At 51.2% G+C, this 15099-nt stretch overlaps 1 protein-coding gene across 5 annotated transcripts in view; it reads left to right on the top strand.

Moving 5' to 3' along the window:
• The first annotated feature begins 650 nt into the window (after positions 1 to 650).
• The window catches only part of GRM8 (glutamate metabotropic receptor 8), a 124717-nt gene continuing 110268 nt past the window's right edge, over positions 651 to 15099 (top strand). For 4 of the 5 annotated variants that reach the window (XM_078861020.1, XM_078861022.1, XM_078861023.1 and 1 more), the window contains exon 1: positions 651 to 801. The gene's annotated coding sequence lies outside the window, so the exon portion shown is untranslated. The remainder of the gene's footprint in view (positions 802 to 15099) is intronic. The other variant, XM_078861021.1, reaches the window with a different exon arrangement.

Here is a 15099-nt window from a genome sequence, read left to right on the forward strand (position 1 = left end):
GTGGATTAACAAAAGGGACCGTGGAAATAATTATCAAATTGTTCAATGCTATGGCCCGCATTCAAATCGTAACACGTATCGAGCGCCTGTGATTTGATTACTTGCGGAACATCAATGTGGTTCTATTGTTAGTCTTTAACCGCCTTCCTCTGCATTGTACGCGCACGTCTAAGCCACGGAATGCACTATTATCACAATGTGTCCATTAACGGCACGCACGCAAACGTTCAACAACAACAACAAAAAACCCCGCACGCTCTGTTCTTTATTTAAAAAGATTCGCGACAATAAAATTCCTAAATTCCACATTACACTAAGCGCGCTCGTTAAGAACGCATATCAGCGTCATGCGTCATGCGTGTGCTCCCCTCCACATCCCCTACACACCTCCCCATCCACAACCCCTCCTCCTAACCCAACCGTGGAGAGAGAGAGAGAGAGCGCGCGCACGAGAGGGAGGAGGGAGGGGGGAGAGACAGAGAGAGAGAGAGTGGAAACCCTGGCATCAGTACCGTGTGAGCATCGCGTCCGTTCGTCCACAGCTGCTCCCGCTGCAGCTACTGCCGCTGTGAAGGCGTCCGTCTCAAGTCCGTTCTGAGAGGAAGATAAAGACGGACGGGGACGGGGAGGAGGGGGGGCCCTCTCCCAAACCAAAAGGGGGAGCAGTAGCGTGGGGTTCTCTTCCTTCTTTGTGCCGCTCTCACGGTCACACGGATACCGCGATGCCGACGTGGGTGTGCAGACGTCTCGCTCACGTGGAATATCGCGTCTCGGCTCGTGGCTCTTTGCGCACATGTAACGGTAAGGGCGGAGGTCTCCCCGCAAGGCGAGGCGCTGCTTTTAATTATTGCCGCCGAGCACCTTTGCGCATTCGTGAACATCGTGCGTGTGCGTTGGGTTTGTTTTTTTGACCATGTCCTAATAATATTGGCAGCCTGAATGAATGCGCCAGATTCCGCCGTATGGTTTAAATATAAGCATGGGCTGAGCCTGGTTACTACTTGGATGGGTGACTGCAATGGAATGCTTGGTGTTGCGATGTTGGGCTGTGATGTGGCCTACGGTGCAGGCAGTAGATACTTGAATTCATCTGTGCTGAGCTTTTCAACATTGCACCGTCGTATGCCTCCGTTTCCTCCGGGTGCTCGGTTCGTCTCCCGCATCAAGCCACGCATTAATTCATGGAGTCTCCGCGTGAAGCTTTTCCTGGTTTATTATTCAAATGACCATTTCTAGTATCTTCCGAGGCGCCCTTTCAAACTATGTGAATATATATAGGATTTACGCAATTAGCTGGACGTGGGATTCGTTGTGAATTGAGAACCTGCGCTTAATAATCGGACAGAGAAGAGGTTAGCGCTCGACAATTAGACAATTGTTATTTCTTCGGGAGGTGTCAGATTCTTCCGCAGCGTCTGTGACCACTTGAATTCATTCCACGAGCGCGTTCAGAAGCGAGCGGGTCAGCGCTATACAAACCAGCGTGGTTCTCATCAACGCAACAACAACAACAAAAACTCAGGACTCACCGAATCTACAATCGCGAGCGTTCTCTGGCCGAACATTTACTTAACAGCGAATTGCTGCTGGCGTGAACATTGCGACGGGGAAGCAGCGATGGGCATTGCACTCTAACAAAAAAAAAATACGGGCAGTTGAGGACCAATACAAAAAAAATGACTTCTCTGTTGTTATTCTTAGTCAATTTACACGGGTTACTGCCTTAATTGACGGGGCAGCCCGTCTGAGATATTCAAGCAGTCAATATGAATGTTTGCGTAGTCTATAGCCTCACTGGAACGTTGGCGTATCCCTATATAACCTGAATCATTACAGGTAATGTGGCTGCATTTTGAGAGCGTCGCACAAGATTATAGCTGGGAGGAGAACTCTCAATCAGGCAGAGACTCCAGCTATACAGCTGTACGACATGAATCTACGGAGTCGAGAAGGCAATTTATAACCGAAAAATGTCCATGCAGTGAAACCATTTACATTCAAGGGGTAACTCTCACAGTCAGCGCTCCATCTCGCTCGCTCTCCTGAGCCACTTAGCACGGACAGCATGGTTCGATTCCATCCACCCACCGACCACCACCACGCAAATTTCTGCGAGGAATTACCAAAAGTGCGCAAGGCACGTTAAAGTCCCATCGACGTCATCGATCGTCAGATCGATCCAACTGTCCAGACAGTGGTAACACTTCCCAAAATCGCAAATTTTCAGTTCACCCGAAATAAAATAAAATAAATCAAAGTATACCTCTAACCCTAGCCACGGGTCACCGCTCTTCATTGCAAGAGCGATAATGAATCTCAATGGAGTCTCTCACATGACCCAATAAAGCGCATCGATCGATCAATCAGGAAATCACGAGAGGAGGACGCGTTGTCGCCTGGCCACGGCCGCAGTTTCCTCGCCAGCATCTCCACCCAACAAGAGCCCAGACGCCGAGGATGACCGCTCGGCAGAAACTGCGCGGTCGCACGCAATTTTATTCAATCTCCGCCGTCTCCACGTGCTCGGACGGAGACTGCAGGGATGGCTGCGGCGTCAGCGCGTTCGGAGGCGTTTGATGGAACACAACGCTTCGGTCATCCCGAGCCGTTTACACGAGGGGGTTTTTTGCCAGGCTGTGGGCAATCAGGCACACGCGTAAACTATCGATTTCCATCGCGTCTCAGGGTACATCGGTGCGGCTCAAGGAGCCCCTGGACTCGGTGTTACATTTGAACAACAACAAACGGGTGGCTTCATCTCCGGATATTGCTTTTATAGAGCAGGGATGTTTATTTTGTATCTGCAGCCTCAAATAATAATACTCTCATATCCATGTTCTTTATATACCCAAGATCGCGTCACCGAGTCTCAAGACCTGCTTCAGGAGGGTCCTGCAAGGGGGGTGTTTTGGCCAGTTACATGCGCGAGCGTTTTAGCAATTAGCAGGAAATTGGAAGTACACGAAGCAAACATAGCTTTCTGTGCGCAAAGCTCCGCACGGATGTATTCAATAATCCATGAATGTGCTGCCATTTGCTGACCACCTCTCACCCCCAGCCATCAAAACGCGCACGTCAGTTACCCACAACGCAGCCAGTCTCCTATCCACGGTACTAACCAGGCTCAAGTCCTGCTTAGCTTCCGAGATCTGGCGAGATCGGACGCATTCGGGGCGAGTTGGCCGTTGGGCAATCCTTAATTAAAAAAAAGAAAAACGTGCGTCGTCGCATTAATGGAGAGTAAGACGTTGCGTGGTGTTTGTGAGCACGCACCTCCGCTGTGCACACACTGACCGTGTTGTTCTTTGATGCGTCCGTGCATGCGCATTCTATGACATCCAATATGCACGGCTCAATTACCGGCGTGCGTGTACATACGAACAACAACATCCCACGTACAATCGTGACTTCAAGCTTTCGTGACAGCAGGAATTCATATTATGTGAGTCTTTCGGTAAAGTCACTTGACTTTACCGAAAGACCCAAATAATATGATCGTCCCACGTGTCGTGTGCTGTAGCCGTGTTAAAGCCAGGCCATGATATCCTTCTTGTTGTGTGATGCCACCACAGTGCACTCCCGTGCAGTATCGGGCACATGATGACAGTGACATGGCCCAGTCGATAGCCCTTGCGAGGTCCTGCACGCCACCCACAGCTCCTCTCGGAGTCGACAGTCCACCAGAACCCAAGTTACAAGTCCGTTGAGGTCACGCCTTTCTCTGCTGCTCCCTTTCAACGTGCACCGACAGTGGCATAGGCAGGGTTCAGGGCGAGTTCCAGGTAGCGGCCGTCTCGTAAAGGAATGATATAGTGACGATTTCAATCAGCCGCACAATCATAAAACCACATGTGGGTTTGTGTCGCAAAGACCCCCCCCCCCCCCCCCCCGTATAGCCTTCATCAGACTGCTGGGGCAAGTGCCGTTCGCGAGCACTGTAAAAGCGTAACACGACACATTAGAAAGTGGGTGGCCAGCACCACGCCTAGCCGCCTTTGTCTCCCTAGTGGCGATGTTCACACACAGCGCCGGATACTCACTTAAGGGTGAGCCAACATAGGGGAGGCCCTTCACAGTCTCGGTCCAGATTTTAATTTCGTCAATCCACTGCTCAACGATGGGGCCTGCCCACGCGTGCATGTCGTGGAGGTGAACGAGGGCCGGTGAGAACGGGCAGCATGGACGTGGGAGCAATAGACGTGCAGTACAACAGGAGACGTTTCTGCATTGCCCTCTGTTGCCCACTAAGCAGCCTATAGCAACCTGGTGTGCATGGGGAACGCCCATCGAAGCAATTATGCAAGCTCATCTCTGCTCATCTTCCGAGCTTCAGGCCATATCGGGAGCATCACGGGTGATGCGGCCACATAACTGTTCTCGGGACATATTGGCGGTGCATCTCCACGTGTGAATGGAGCGCATCATTCAGACCGGAATATAGTGGTGCAGATGCATGTCGTGACTTGGCTCACATGCCCCAGTCAACGACGACTAGTTTATTTATTACCTTCATTATTGATCATTATTATTTAATCAGGTCTCCCTTCCATAGGAGAAAGTGATCTCAACGAGCTTTAATTTCCGGTTCAAATATCTCCGTCTGCTACTAATATGGAGATGCTCAAACTAAAGCCTACATAGGATGAGCGATGCTTGCGGGCTACCTAAATAACATCAATGTACTATTTATTATCTCATAACAGAGTTGTCCTTCATGGATCTTGGTACAGGGGATACAATAGAGCACCACCCCCCCCCTGGCCAATCCTACAGACAAGATCCCTCTGCCTCCACCGTGACACGACGGGTCCCTTGAAACTGAAAACGAAACTAAACCGTTCTTTTTTCATACCAAGCAAGGGCCACTGAGCTATAGAGCTGTTTTTTTCTGAAGCGACCTATCCACAAATGATAGCCCAATGAAGTGGCTCATCATATGGACATTTATATCAGCCAAATACTATAAACGCACGTTTGATTCTAACCGTGGAGGGAAAACCCGGAAAAAAATCCACACGACCACGGGGAGAGAACATGCAAACTCCAGGGTCGAAATCGAACCCACGACATCCTGTATACCAGGCGAGGTAGTCAACATCTCGCCACCATGGCGCCCCTTGCAGGCAGTACAGCAGTGCGAATGCACTAAGCTGACGCCAATGTTGTTTGCCCGTTCGTGGAAGCGATGTCGAGGCCATGCAAAGGGGGCCGTGCATATTTCCGAGCATCCGTATGCGGCGGCCGTGTGAGCAGCGGCAGTCGTGCCGCACGCTCGCTCACGCTTGCCGAGCGCGTCCACGGAGTGGTGTGACACCGGCGCATTGACGCCGTGGCCCCGTGTGATTCTATTGCCACATTCAAACAAACAAAAAAAACAAACGGGGCGCTGTCCAGCTTCAGCGCGCGCTGAATCAGCCTCGGCAGGCGCGATGACGCAGCCGTGTCGAACGGACTGACGGCCGCCGTGGTTTTGGAAGGTGATGGATATTGCACACGCAAGCCAGCTTACGGTGCACTCGGAATCCGATTGCGCGCTCCAAATTAAGCAACGTTGCGAGATTGGACTCGACTTGCATGCGCCCAACGTGTTCGGTTATACAGTGTCTTCATTTAGGCAACTGCATCGTTTACGCAGCTGCGCAATCTGCAAATACGGGAGGCTGTGTGCGTTGAGGTGTTTTCGGACGATTGGTGAGTGATTACATATGTAGAGGAAAGCGGAGCGCCCGGCCGAAACCCCCGCGCGTGCGAGGGGGTAACCCTCTATCCCTTACGGATGAGACCAACGGAGATTAGGCCGCACTTTGCTCTACCGCCTTCTCCTGGCGAGCCAGGGTACGGGCAGCTTCGTGACTTCCACGGGAAAGGGAGTTTTACGACACCATCTGTGTGTGATCCACCACCCCTCTCTGCTGCCTCCACAGTGCATGCATCACCGTCCAACTCCCGGCTGTTTGTGCTTTCTTGTGTTTTTATTACATGTCTTTATTTGTTTACTTATATGTGATTGTTCTTGGTAGTAGGGGTTTCCTTTGGTTAGTCGTGGCTGCATATGGCATTTGGCCCGTATATATATACATGAAATTAATGTACAGAGTTATGGCATGCTATCAACACCAATGACGTCGTATAAAAATGAAAGTATTGCACTGTTAATGTAGACCGGGACTTCCCTTTGGTGTGGGTTGGCGAGTTGGTCGGGCATGGTGGATGGGCGGTGGGTATAGAACCGGTTCAGGTATCACCAGCCACTCGTTCAGGTATCACCACCCACTCTGGTTCAGGTATCACCACCCACTCTGGTTCAGGTATCACCAGCCACTCGGGTTCAGGCATCACCAGCCACTCGGGTTCAGGTATCACCAGCCACTCGGGTTCAGGTATCACCAGCCACTCGGGTTCAGGTATCACCAGCCACTCGGGTTCAGGTATCACCAGCCACTCGGGTTCAGGTATCACCAGCCACTCGGGTTCAGGTATCACCAGCCACTCGGGTTCAGGTATCACCACCCACTCGGGTTCAGGTATCACCACCCACTCGGGTTCAGGCATCACCAGCCACTCGGGTTCAAGTATCATCAGCCACTCGGGTTCAGGTATCACCAGCCACTTGGGTTCAGGTATCACCAGCCACTCGGGTTCAGGTATCACCACCCACTCGGGTTCAGGTATCACCAGCCACTCGGGTTCAGGTATCACCAGCCACTCGGGTTCAGGTATCACCAGCCACTCGGGTCCAGGTATCACCAGCCACTCGGGTTCAGGTATCACCACCCACTCGGGTTCAGGTATCACCAGCCACTAGGGTTCAGGTATCACCAGCCACTAGGGTTCAGGTATCACTAGCCACTGGGGTTCAGGTATCACCACCCACTCGGGTTCAGGCATCACCAGCCACTAGGGTTCAGGTATCACCAGCCACTAAGTAAATGCATCGATTAATGCAGAATTGTATCGGATCACGATACAGGCGTTGAATCGCGTGCTAATACGCGATGTCTATCGCCTTACAATGCATGGTACGGTACACACAAATAACTGCATGGAGTATTGCTACGAGACCCGTTGTTTTGTTGTTCGATTCCTTCATCGCATTCCACAACACTTAATGGAATCGCCGTGGCGGTGAAGGGTGAGGGGCCCGCTACTCCATAACCAGACCGAACATAGCAGGCGACTTCGTATCAATGACGCCGGTCCCGCAGTCTGATTTCAAGCGAACACAGCAGCCCTGTTGTAATTCAATTGCGCGTTAAACGAACGCGGTCCCCGTGGAATTCAATTGCATGCGAATAAACATGACCCTTGCAAGCATCACGCTACAGCCCACAAGCATTACCATGCAATCGCCTAAAAATACACGCGTGACGATATCAGTGGTTGATCCAGGAAGAAGTGTGAAGCCTGTGTAAGCTACCCCCCCCCCACCCCATTCCACCCTTGAGACACCGAAGCTTGATATTTTATTGATTTTTACAAGGGACAATACACCTACCAACATTGCATGTTTATTATTAATAATGTATGGCTCTGAAAAAAAAATCTTGTAACTCTGGTAGATTGCACCCATCCCCGCCTCCTCCTCTAGGGACGTCTCGAGATCCACCCCTTCCCCACCCACACCGTGGATCCAATCGCCGGCAATGACACAGATTTCGTGGCCAGATCTAGGAAGCTAAGCAGGAATTTTTTTTGAGACTGGCAAATGCATCACCACTCCCCCCCCACACAAACACACATTGTTGTGCTGTACTTCTACGCTTCCCGTTTTTACCACTCACCGTACTGAACAGCGCTTGAAGCATGGCAAATAATGGCCACGAACCGGGGCCTTCATCCATCCAAGCAGAGGGTTCATTCATTCATAGCAGCACTGATTTATATGCGCAGGCACCCTGAGCATACATTTTGTAAGGTAGGGGGATAAAGCCTGCTTTGCTCACGCAACATGTTAACCCATGAAGTAAAAACATTTCTTCGTCGACACTGCGCACACCCACGGTCGCCGTCTCGTGCAAGTTTGAAGCTTCCTTGATGATAAAAGACGTTAAAGTCACGGTCAGGAGCAAGCTGCAACCACACTGCCTCTGTCCCTACCAGCGCAGTACGTTCGTGACGTCAGACGAGTTGGGGCTCCGCGGTTAGCGATGTTAATTGCGTCGCCTGGTATACAGGAGGTCGTGGGTTCGATCCCAACCTTAACGACTGTATATTGGAGTTTGCGTGTCTCTCTCCCCGTGGATTTTTCTACGGGTCCTCCTGTTATTGCTTCCACATTTAGAATCAACATCACGCGTTCAGAGTATTTGGCTGTTGTATATTCCCACACTATAATCCACTTTTTTGAGCTATCATTTGCGGCCAGGTCACTTCTGAAAAATATCGATATAGCTCAATGGGTCTTACCTGGCGAAAAAAAATAGTTGTAAATACTTTAGCTTTAGAGTGCCATACAAATTATCTCCTGACCATTACTTTCAAGTAAACGTCCCCCTCTCAGTCCTTAACCACTCGTACGAGACACCAGTAACTAACGCGTTACCTGCAGGAGCTGTTTGTTTTGAACTGCTCCCTGCATGCAGGCGCGCGAACCTATTAAACCACCGCCGTCATCCCGTTAACAGTACTGCTGAATAAGTCTATTTCGTGACCATAATCCTGAATCGAATCCCGAGGGACAGATTCATTTAGCGGCGTCTTTACAATTGTGGCCTGTATTGTTCGTGGAGGGGGGTGGTGGGGTGGTGGTGGCGCAGTGATTAGCGGACAGCACTGCAGCAAGTACGTACACAGCCGGGCGATCTAAGTTCCATTCCCGGCCACGACTTGTAAATCATGGGGTAATGATTAATTCGCCATCCACTCGCAGGTCTGGCGATACCATTAGTTAATGCTAGTTAATGTTAACCCTATTTAATGTTTACCATAACTCTGGCCATATATTCCTACACACGTGCTTTTGAGCTCATGAGAATCGCGATTAATCGATTAGTCGATGCATCGTTATACCCGTGGTGAGTGATATCAAATGAGTCTCAAAGACAAATTTTTTCAGGAGAGCCTCACTTTGCGATGTGTGACCAAGGCTCTTTTAATCAGTGGCACCGTGTGGGAGGAAACCAGAGTAGACCGACACACACACACGAGGGGGTAACTCTCAAATCACCGCACGGACAGATTCACAAGAATCCATTGCTCTACTTCGCATCTCCTGGCCACTTCGCAGCCCGTGTTCTCTGCTAGACTACCCACCCACGCACCAACCCAGTACACACCTGTTCAGCTTCAGAGATCTGAAGAAATCTGGTGCATTCGGAGCAATTTTGTGGCACTTTTTTGAAGCGAATTGTAACGGACACAGTAAATGACTCCCCCCTTTTAGAGCACCATGGGAATACCGTGACGGGTCGCAGCGCGCCGTATTTACGGGCCGATGGCTCAAATTGTAACGTTATGACCTGCCCCTACTGGACATCTGTGAAAAAGTTCTTTATAGCTCATCGGATTCCTCCAGGATAAATATTCTATGAACTATATTTTTTCGAAATCTAAACTATGAACTCTTTTTATTTTACCAGGTAAGGCCCACTGACCTCTATAGCTCTTATTTCAGAAGCGACAGGGCCACAAATGATTGCTCAATGAAGTGGCAAGTCACGTGCAAATGTTACAGCAGCCAAGTAATCTAAACCAATGTTTTAAAATGTGGAGGGAAAACCCAGAGGACTCTGCGAAAAACCCACGTGTCCACGGAGAGAGAGAAACATGTAAACTCCAAATATACATGAGTCCGGTTCGGGATCGAACCCACGACCTCCTGTACACCAGGCGAGGTAGTTAACATCTCATAGCCACCGCGATTCTAACACGTGACAAATCCCCCACCCGATGATTGCGCTATAAAAAAAAACGAGCAACCGCGCCTCTCTCCCCACATAATTTGCAGGTGTGAAAATTCCGTGCATTGCCAAGCGCGATAATGAGCCTCGGTGGGATGTGACGCGCACTAACAAAATACAATCAATCAAAACAAACGGCGCACTCGAGGCGGACACCACGATGGTAATTGCCCCAAATGGCTATCGACAAGCCGCGTCCAGCGGTATGAACACCACCCGCTGTCACGTTTCTGTTTGTTTAGGTATTAATACAAGGCTTGCATCGTATTCAGAAAATACAGCTAATATCTCACAATGCTTACATTGATATTTATTGCAGAGCAAGATTACCCCCGTCTTGCTGTAAGTGGTGATACTAAGAGACCCGGCCTGGAGACCGTTTAACAAACGAAGTAACGTGCATTTACTGCGGGTATTTCGGGAAAAAATTCCACCCAAAAAAAAGTACATAAAATGTTAATTCACGACCGACGTAATAACGAGTTGTCGTAAATGGAGCTAACGTACATCCGGGGTACGCCTGTAGTTGAAAGGAAAGACGTGTTAAACTCTGGGGAGACATGATGAGAGGAGACAATGAACAATACGTGTTCGCGTCGAGGGAGGGCACTTACCAAGAATAACGATGGCCGACAAGCAGCCGGCCTATGACCAAATCACACAGCATGTGCTCCCTCTCGCGTCAGATCTCGGAAGCTAAGCAGGTTTTGAGCCTGGATAGTGCTTGGTTGGAGGAGCACGGTGTACAGACGGCTTTAGTCGTAAACGGCCTGTGACCGGAAAATCCATTATTGTACTGTGCGTCTGTAGCTCCCCACGCTTCGCCAACCTGCGAATCACCAGGGTGGTGAAGTATGGTCAAATAACGTCCACGGCCAGTATGGTGTGGGGAGCTCCTCATCCAGCAGTGAAGAGACAAACAGAGCTGTACGTCTGCTTGCTTCAAACTTTAACATCTAGATTTTGTTGAAAAATCTGTAGAACTGTTTTTGTTACGTGTGTTAGTTTGTTGTCCTTCCCCCGCACCTCCAATTAGCGTGGCTGGCGACGTAATAAATTCAACATAACTACACACAAACCAGCGTACTGCGCGACAAAAACGCGAGTTTATTATTCATTTAGCGTGTCTGACACTGCTGATGAGGGCCCAGACGGATGAAGCCGGCAGCTGCAGAGTGTGCGGATTTAAACAAACGCTGCTTGGTTAACGCACGTTTGTAAGGTCGATAGACTGACACATTTGCTGACTATGCTGTTGACTGCATCCCTTTCTGGTGACACGGAGAGGGAGACGGTTTAATTTATAAAGCGGAGTTAATTTTTCTTTTTTGCATCTAAATCGCACGAATGCCCATGCAGGTCCATAATCTGCTCTGGAATGGAGCCGTGACAAACGGCAATGGTGCGCAACGTGCTGGAAAGAACATCCCCCTAGTTCATCATCATCATCATCAGCAGCAGCAGCAGTCTTGATCAATGCACTGCTGGTTGACGGCCTCCCTAAGCCTCCACCAACAGCCGGTAGTGGACTCCATTCACTAACAGATCTGTAAATCTTACGTTGCAGCTCGTGCACTGCGCTATGAACCCGGCGACCTAAGTTCGATCCCCGCTCACGACCAACATCAGTGGCGAATATCCGAACCCGATCTTGCGCGCCTCCCCCATATCGACTCAAGCCTTAAAGGATCATCTGGTGCTGTGTGTAAACACAAGCACTGGGGAGATAAAGACGGCCGGGCGTGGTGGTTGCTATACCACCCAACTCCTCCTTGCACCGTGACGGCTTTCATAGGAACTCGCAAACAAGCACTTGCCCCACCAGTCGATGGAAGCTATACTGGAGATCTTTGTCTTTTTGTATACAGCTTCCAGAAAGATCGACTCGCGATGTGGATAATTTGTGGACGAGGGCGCCAAGGCGAGGGGAGGCGATGATCGGAGAGTATCAACAACAATAACAACAATAACAACGTTAGCGGATTTTACGCATTATAAGACGCGCTTGTTTCCCTTGCAGTTGAAGCACACGAAGGATGTGCACCTTGTCAGCCGATGGGCGCAAGATCACATTTGTACAACTTGCCGTATGTTGACATCGAACCACGTGTTACTTTGGGCGCGTCTTGCTTTGCTAGTGCGTCCTATAAACCGTACGACGCGGTCTACATTGACGTTAAGCGAAGAGGGTTATGAATCTCTCGGCCCTTGTAATAGGTCCACGTGTCAGCGGAGCCAGCGGCGAACGCAAGGGCAGTGGATGTTGTCTCTCCCCACGCCGTGCGGGGGTTTATTTCAGCATACTTCACCACGCTGCTGGTTCAGTGCAGGTTTGGGAAAAGTTAAAAATCATCGGCGCGGAAGTGCCAGTTGTACGAAACAATTGGATGTTGCGATGCTGGACCTGCCCACCACGTAGCCACACGGCCCGATTTGACAACCTGCTCGTGTGCATGGTGATTACCTATACAAGCGCTATCCAGACTCAACCTTGCTAGCTTCCACGATCTTACGGTCTCTGACACATTCTGGGTAATGTTGGTATTCATTGCTATTTGTTACTGAGGGTCCTGCATCGGAACGTTTGGTCATTTTCGCCACGCTAGCCAGTGCGGGTTGCTACAGGACAGGGAGCATAGCTGTGGGGGCATAGAAGTACAGGACAACAACGGCATTGTCTGCATTGCCATCTGCTGTCCACGAAGCAGCCCCCGCAGTTTGCAGCCTATAACACGTGGCATGCATGGCGATCGTCCATCCAACGACTATCCAGGCTCAACTCCGCTTAGCTTCCGAGATTAGGCGCACGAGGGGCGATATAGTTACACGTACTCGGATTTTAAGGAAGACTTCATCCAACCGGGAATAGAAACATGTGTGTGTCGACGCATTCGCTTCACATACGGTGCATGTCCGCGCAGTACCATTGGGGAAACCGGTCATTCCTGGCGCTCTCAGTGCCAATGGTAATCAATTTCCGGCGCTCAGCACCTCGAAAGGATGTCCAAATACTCACAACGGATACAACATAATTGTGTGTGCACCGTTGCTATCGACTGATTGAGTGTATTAGTGGTTATGTTTGTGTGTGCGCGCATTTGTCTGTGTGACCACGTGTCCGTCTCCGATGTGTGTGACATATTCGATGTGTGTGACACATTCGATTAGGTGTGGCGGATCGTAGAGAGCAAGCCTGCCATAGCGCGCCTTGTCTAAGAAATAGCCCCCTTGTGAGCCACCGGGGTGACGGTTCGATTCCCTGCTGCAACCAACCGCCACGTGACATGAAATGTGAGTAATTCACAAAGTGCCGCCACCGCTGTACGGTAGACAATAAAGATAATAATGACGCCCGTCGCATAGCCAACCGAACGGGCAGTTAATTACGTGCCGGCTTCATAACCCACATACTACACGTGCAGATGAACCCTTTTGCTTGGTGACCGCCACCACTACGTAAACAGATGTTACAGAGGTAGCGAATCTCACTAGCCTGTACTCGTGACTGGTGGTGTAATGGTTAGCGCACTCCCCTGTGAACTTGGTAAACCTGAGTTCGATCCCTGGCCCAGGCTAAAATAAGCGGCGAGTGATATTTGAACTGTTCTCGGGTCTCACCCTCGGTCGGTCGAGTGCCAGGTGCAGTGTGTGAAACATCACCACTGGGGTGGCAAAGGTGGCGGCCGGGCTTGGTGACGCCGACTCTTACACGGGTGCTCACTAACAGGAAGGAATGGGACATTTTCGACAGAGCTCCCCACCGGTGGAGATGGAGCAATAAAAATCAGCTCAAGTGCAGAATCGCAGCGGATGAAAGCGGATCGGGGATACCTTCGGCCAGCAGCGGAAATGACCATTGTTGATGAAAGCACTTGCCCCTCAAGTCTGCGAAGGCTATACGGGGGGATCTTTGTCTTCGATGTGTGGTGAGCGGTAGCGTCTCAGACCTTGTGAAGCTGCGTGTCCCTGGCGATGCCGGTAGCGGCAGCACGGTGGTTGGGGCACTGCGCTCCAATCTCGGCGACCGCAGTTCGATTCGCGCTCATCTCCAGCGCCGGTGACGATTATCTTGAACCGGTCCTAGGCCTGCCCGAGGACGACTCTGTCTCAAACGAGTACTCGGTGCAATGCGCAAACATCGTCACTTGGGGAGACAAAGGCGGCCGGGGCTGTTGCTAGACACCCACCACCCCCCCCCCTCGTGTGCCGTACCGACCTTCATAGGTGCTGGCTAACAGCACTTGCCGCCCCAACAGTCTGTTCAGGCGATACGGTGGATCTCTGTCTTTTGTATGCGTGTGCGTGTGTGTACAAACGTGACTGGACTGCCACGGGACAATCGCTAATAAGGCGGTTGTAAGCGAGCGAAGCTTGCGCACACAACAACACCACCGCGCGAGCCTATAGGGATCGATCCACAGGGACCCCATGGTTCAATACATTAGACGGTCTCAACTCTGCTGCTCGTCTGGAACTTCAAGGTCGCCAAACGAGCCCGCAGTTTGTGGACGGGAATTGTCGGGGTGGGTGGGTGGGTGGGCGGGAGGCGGGCGGGCGGGGTGGGTGGGTGGGTGGGCGGGAGGCGGGCGGGGTGGGTGGGTGGGCGGGAGGCGGGCGGGGTGGGTGGGTGGGCGGGAGGCGGGCGGGCGGGGTGGGTGGGTGGGTGGGCGGGAGGCGGGCGGGGTGGGTGGGTGGGTGGGCGGGAGGCGGGCGGGCGGGGTGGGTGGGGGGGTATCCCATTAAACCCCTAGGCGCGCCGTGTTTCTTGCAAGTCGGTTGCTCGGCTGAGATAATCAGGTTTGGTTTGCGCATGGGAAGCACGATTACACACACACACAACAACAACAAAAGCACACAAACATCCTCCGCCATTTAGCCCAGCACTCAGAGCGCAGAGAGGGGTGGGGGGGGGGCAGCATCTTGAGCGAGCATTTATCAACAACGCGGGCACGACAGCGTGGTGAGGTCACCACCACCAACACCACCACCACCACCACCACGTCCAACCGCCTCTGTCTTCCCGTTCACCGATGCTCGCTCTGCACCTGGGCGGGTGGTCATTGAAGGCCGAGTTGACCGAAGAGAGCGTGGCATTTTGTATATAAAAAAAAAAATTAAACAACGTTGGCATTCTCGCCCGGCGTAGGAAGCATCCCTGGATTATTTTGCGCATCACAAGCAACGCTGCTGCTCATTTAAC

Source organism: Lampetra fluviatilis, chromosome 11 (assembly GCF_964198595.1).
Source record: "Lampetra fluviatilis chromosome 11, kcLamFluv1.1, whole genome shotgun sequence".
In the NCBI taxonomy this organism is placed as follows: domain Eukaryota; kingdom Metazoa; phylum Chordata; class Hyperoartia; order Petromyzontiformes; family Petromyzontidae; genus Lampetra; species Lampetra fluviatilis.